Here is a 6211-nt window from a genome sequence, read left to right as displayed (position 1 = left end):
AGTCGTCAGCACACAGCCCCTCCTCCCCCTCTCTGAGTCTAGCTAGAGTCCCCAACCGCTCCATCTCTCCACATCATCCTCCACATCATCGTCTCTGCCTCCATCTCTGGCATCACTGTTTCACTTGGTAGGGTCCCACACTCCATTCTTCTCCCTTGATGGTCCCAGGGAACCCCGTTCCTGGCCTGCAAAGTCAACCACTCCTCTCTTTTTGCTACAAAACGTCCCTTTACATTTCCAGCCCTCACAGTCAGTACTGATAACTATTATTCACTACTGTATCACAAGAGATCCAAACCCATCTCCTTTCAACAGCCCCGCCCAGACAGATTGGATACTACTCAGTGGAGATTCTACCTTCCTCCACGCCCTCTGGATCTAGGCTCCCTCTTGAAAGCTTGTAAGCCAGTCACTTCTTACCTTTGTAGCTCCCGCATTTTGGGTAGCCAATGTTCAAGTTGCCCATGCCTGTCTATCCTGTGTATCAAGGGGGTGGGAATGATCCTTGCTGTAAAGATTTGTTCCCTCTTTTGTTGAAGTTGGTTTAAATATTACATAAAAATACTACTTCTATAATGAAGAGACAAATCCTTGTATTAAGAGTCTGAACATATAAAACTCAATGTGTAATGTGTGGTAGTTGGGGGGATGGGAGAGAACAGACCCTACCCAAGGTGACAGAGGGATTTTATGAGGATTATTCTCAATGCCTTGCTCAATCAATGTTAGCTCCTTAGGGACAGTCACTGGATAAGGAAATCCTAAATGGCTATAAAAACAATCACCTCAACAAAGTCCTCTTAGTCTGTGCATTTAAGGAATATAGTAAGTTTTCTCCAACTACAAGAAGAGAGGTAGCATCAACTCTCTACCTACCATAAACAAAGTATGACCACTTTCATATAAATGTTCTAATTTACATGTCTATATATGCAGTCCTGACCAGTTCATCTAGCACAAAATAATGGTATTCTGAATTTTTCACCAACAGCAACAGCTAAATACCATATTCAATGTTGATACCAAAAAGTGAGAAATAACACAAAACTTTGAAAACATTCCTGTAAATGCTTCAAAATTATTTTTAAGTGGAACTTTTACTGTAAAAATTAGGAAACTGTGTTGTTATGTGCCATCAAGTCAGTTCTGACTCATAATGACCTATATAGTGTGTTTTCTAAGGTGCAGCTGGTAGGTTTGAACTGCCAACCTTGTGGTTAGCAGTCCGGTAATGATCCTGCAGCACATCAGGACATTTGGTTAAAATAAAATTGGAAATAGTAAAGTAACAGCAGAATGCAACAAAAGATTTAAATTTGTTTCCAATTTACATCTATGTTGTTGTTGTTAAGTGTTGTTGGGTTGGTTGGGCTCATAAAGACCCTGTATAGGATTTCCAGGCTTTTAAAATCTTTCCTGAAGCAGAAAGCCTCATCTTTCTTCCAAGGAGCAACTGGTAGGTTTGAATTACTGATCTTTTGGTTTGCAGCCCTGTGCTTATCATACAGGGGCACTGTGCTCCCAGGACTCTGAAAATGCAAACTTATCATAAACATACACATATAAGCTTATATGACATTGTATAATGAAAGGCGACTTATTCTGAAAAACCGGGATATGAAAATATCTAAAAGTCAAAAGAACCGCTCGGGTCTTCATGATCGCTCGGGGCTTAAATCATTGATTTACCACAAAAAAACAACGCCAATTGCTCACTAAGTTCCATTTTAATACAACATGTTTGGGGGAGAAGGCAAGTTCAACCTGAGTGAATCCAGAGCTTTGAAAGTTTAAATATGAGCCCTCAGGGTAAAGACGGTGGGTGGGTATATTAGGGGCAGGGATACACAGACTATCAAGGCCCAACAAATGCAGGCAGGTGGGCAGCATGTGCGTAGGTAGGACTGAGGTCCTGCAGATGCTGGGTCCTGGGTCTTGTTCTGCAGCTGCACAGCTTGTAGCTTGGATTCTGGTGATTTGTTGAATCATAAAGGTGCATCGAGGACACTCATGAACAGCGGTACTATTCACCTCCTTAGGGGTGCCTGGGGAGAAGGTCTGATCTCCACTCGGGGGTTAACGTGACTCTTAGGGTCTATTATCATCAATGGGGCAGAAAACCCCTGGGTTCTCTGGCCAAACTACCAGCAGACAGATGCCAACACCAGGGACAGAAAAATTTTTTTTATCCCCCCAAAAAGGCAAAACAAAAACAAACAAGAAAACACACTCCTGCTATGTTCGTGATCATTTCCGAGGGACCCCAAAGCATAGCCCAAAGCCCTGACCACCATATAAAGATCCTATTATTTAATTAAAATGGTCTTTATCAGCCTTGCTCCTAGTCCACCCTCCTCCCATTCTCCTTGACTCAGGGCAGAAATGGCTCTCCTGGGTAACAACACAAGCCTTGGATTGAGCCAATATTCACAGGGTACTGCAGATGAATCACCGGGGGATACCTTATGAAGGTTCAGGAGGTCTGGGGGCGGGGGTCGCTGTGGAGGGAGGGAGCAGGCAGCTCCAGGGCTCTAGGAATCCAGACTGGTCCCCCCTCCAAGCTCTGAGCTTCTCCCATCCCAGCCTCTGAAGGATGAAAGGGGGCTCTGTGCTTTACAGCTAGCTCTGTCCAGTGTTAGAAACCACCTGGCCAAGGCTTAAATTCCACTCTCCTGTTCTACCCCATACATGCTTCCTTTTCCCTCTAGCAGCAACACAAAGCGATATGAGTAGTTAGTTTATTGTTTTGCTTTCTGAGGGAGTATTTTGCCTTGGGACGCAGTTTTTCCTTTCAACTCTAAAAATTCTGAAGACACCTTACTTTTTCAATTGAGAAAGAATAATTTACTACATGACTTCTCTTCCTTACTGCCCCACCCCCGAAGTGTGCTGGTGAGGGGGCATCTGCTCATACTTTTGAGAGGAAGAAGTGATACACACAGATTCCCTGAAACTGTAACACAAAAGTTTCCAATTTAAACTTTGTTTAAGCTTAAATAGTACCCTACCGATAAAAAAGTACTCGGACCTTTATCAAATAACAGATTTTTAGGATTTATAAGCAACCCCCCCCGAATTACATCTGAAAAGAAATGTAATTTTTGAGCGGCTACATCATGCATGAGGAATGTCAGTCCCCTCTCATTGTTCAGTTAATATGACAAAACAAACAATTAACCAGAAACTCGGGCATAGATCTCAGCAAGGTACAAGTTCAGACAATAGCTGAAGGTATTTCTTTTTGATACAGAAACAGAGTTGCTCTAACTTGAATGATCTCTACCATGCACAGATTTTGAAGGAGCTGGAAGTTTGGCAATAGGGGTAGGACTGCATTATAAGTAAGACATTGAAATACACTTTTTAATTCTGGAAAGTAAACCAATTTGTTGAAGAAATGTTCCAAGCAGGTAGACAGAAAGAAAAAATAAACACAACCTGTAGTTTTACTACCCAGAGATAAACACTGTTAACATTGCAAGTGCACTGGAGAAGGGACGGGGGTGGGGGGTGGGGTAGGGTGGGGTGTCTCAGTTGAACCAAGCTGAAGGCTGGATATGTTCATATACACCACCCCCTTTCCTATGTTAAGACTGAACCTGAAATTTAAGGGAACCCAAAACAACCCTCATGGAAGCTTCTAACATAACAAACAAGTCTGATGATCTGCCAAAATCACCTTTAAAGAATGAAAAAAATAAAGACTGATGACCCAGACTCAGCAAAATAAAGGAGAAGAAGTGTTTCCAGAAATAACCAAGGCTGCACCTGGACCCAGCTCTGTTCCTGGTAGACAAAGCATGTGGGAAAACTGAAAGAACTCTTTCGACCAGGAGCCAGCAACTGTGCTATGGAAATCCCCACCCAAAGGGGGAAGGTGTTTTCCTCTGTAGAAGGTCAAGGACAGTCCTGGGCCATGACACTGAGATGGAGTGAAGCAGTAGTAGTCAAGTGTAGACAACTCAGTAGCCTGGCAAGGGCAGTAATGATTTTTGAGGGGTGCAGCAAAAGAAATAACTGGCACAGGAGCTCTGTAGAGGTGTAGGCGGTAAACAGGCCCGACTCTGGATCCAAACTGCCTTGGTTCAAATGGTTCAAATCCAACCTCTGTTCTGAACTGTGTGACCCTGGGCAAATTACTCAATCTCTCTGGGCCTCTGAATGGGGATTCAATAACAACAGCAACAAGAAGTCCAAAGCCACTGTCATGGAGTCAATCCCAACTCAGAGAGTGATCCTGTCTGGGGTTTCCAAGTCTGTAAACCTTTATGGGAGCAGAAAGACTCCTCTTTTATCTGTGAAACGGCTGGTGGATTTCAACTACTGACCAACATGTAACCCACTATGGCACAGAGCTCCTTATAAGGTGGTGAATATGAAAGAATGTTAACTACCAAAAGCACTTAGAACAGTACCAGCCATCGATAACTGTTCATTGTTAAAATGTTGTCTGTTGTTTAGTGCCATTGAGTTGGTTCTTACTCATAGTGGCCCTGTATAGGTTTCCGAGGAGTGGCTGGTGAGCTTGAACCGCCAACCTGGCAGTTCAAACCGACTTAGCAGTCATGCGCATTGACCCACAGCACAACAAAATAATCCATATTAATTTATCAACAGAAAATCTATTCCCTCATCCAACCCATCCCATCAGCTTGCCATTTGTCACTTTCTCTTTGACCTTTCCTGTTAAATAACAAAACTTCATCTCAACATATATCCATGCCTTTAAGTGCAAAAACCAGGATTTGTTGGTAAGGTAAGTGCCGACGGATCCGTTCCAACCCATAGTGACCCTGTGTAGTGTTTCCAAGGAGTGGCTGGTGAGCTTGAACCACTGACCTTGGGGTTCAAACCAACTTTGCAGTCCTGTGAATTAACCCACAATGCCACACCTGAACTCTAAAACCAGGAGTTCCAGGCAAACCACGACAAGTGGTTACCCTAATATAAACAAAAAAGAATCAAGAAGAAAACAAGAATCTTGACTATACCACAACAGAGATATCCAGTATTGACACTCTGACGTCATTCCTGACCATTGCTTTGCTATGCAAAGTTTAGGAAAAAATTGGATGTTATGTAGGTATTAGTTTAGGAAAAAATTGGATGTTATGTAGGTACAGAGTTCTCCATACTAGCAATTCCTTAAAAAATGTTGCCTTCCAATGCCGTATACTATCTCGTCATACGGGTTTCCATGTGGTTTAAATAATAACTTTTCTGGATTCTCCTATCACATTTTCACTCACATACCTTTAAACACCATTGCCCATTAATATGTTTTAATTTGATTACTTTCTTTAAGTTTCTACAAAATGAATTTTGTGTCAAAGATAATAAACTTGAAAAAGATAAAGTATTATCAAATTACTCTCCAGAAATGGGGCATAAATGCTATTCCCAACAGTGTGTGAAAAATGCCCCCTCATCAAAGCTACAACAGCAATTTAAAATAATTATCTATTTCATATTATGGAATCCTGGTGTGGCTCTGTAGCATAAGCACTGGACTGCTAACCAAAAGGTCAGCATTTCAAACCCACCAGCCACTCCTTGGAAACCTAATACAGGTTGCTCTGAGTTGGAACCGACTCAAAGGCACTAAACAACAACATTTGATAATACGTTGAGAAATTGCTATTATGTTTTTATTTGCATTACTTCAATAACCTGTCGGGTTAACGATTTTGTCCCATGTTTGTTGTTATTAGCTGTTGCTGCGTCTGCACTGACTCATGACAACCTCCCACACAAAGAACTGAAACACTGACCAATCCTGTATCCTCCCATGACTGTTTGCAGATGAGACTGTTGTGAGCGCTAAGTCTGCACTGACTGAGTCTATCTTAGTATTGAAGCTCTGCTGAAACAGGTTCAGCATCATTAGTAACACCCAAGTCTCCACTCACTGGTGGGTGGTAGCTGCATATTAAGTTGCACTGGCCAGGAATTGAACCTGGGTCTCCTGCTTGGAAGGCAAAAATTCTACCACTGAGCCACCAGTGCCCTTGGTTATCTCATGTTTAGCCAACTGCATATTTCAACTGCATGTCTCTTTTTTGCCTGGATATTTTAGCATTCAAAAAAAAAAAAAAGACTGTTTTTCTACTAGTTGCCTTAATATTTCTCTTCCATAGTTTCCCAAACTCTTCCTTGTTGTTGTTAAGTGCCGTCGAGTCGGTTCCGACCCATAGCGACCCTGTACAGGGTT

At 42.3% G+C, this 6211-nt stretch overlaps 1 non-coding gene across 1 annotated transcript; it reads right to left on the bottom strand.

Annotated features, from left to right (window-relative positions):
- Window positions 1-5935: 5935 nt before the first annotated feature.
- Window positions 5936-6006, bottom strand: TRNAG-UCC. Its single transcript has one exon. It is a non-coding gene; the product is annotated as a tRNA-Gly (tRNA).
- Between the last annotated feature and the right edge of the window lie 205 nt (window positions 6007-6211).

The sequence above is a fragment of the Chrysochloris asiatica genome, unplaced genomic scaffold (genome assembly GCF_000296735.1).
Source record: "Chrysochloris asiatica unplaced genomic scaffold, ChrAsi1.0 scaffold00052, whole genome shotgun sequence".
Lineage (NCBI taxonomy): Eukaryota > Metazoa > Chordata > Mammalia > Afrosoricida > Chrysochloridae > Chrysochloris > Chrysochloris asiatica.
The sequence above is the reverse complement of the archived record's forward strand: the minus strand, read 5'-3'. Positions and strand labels throughout refer to the sequence as shown.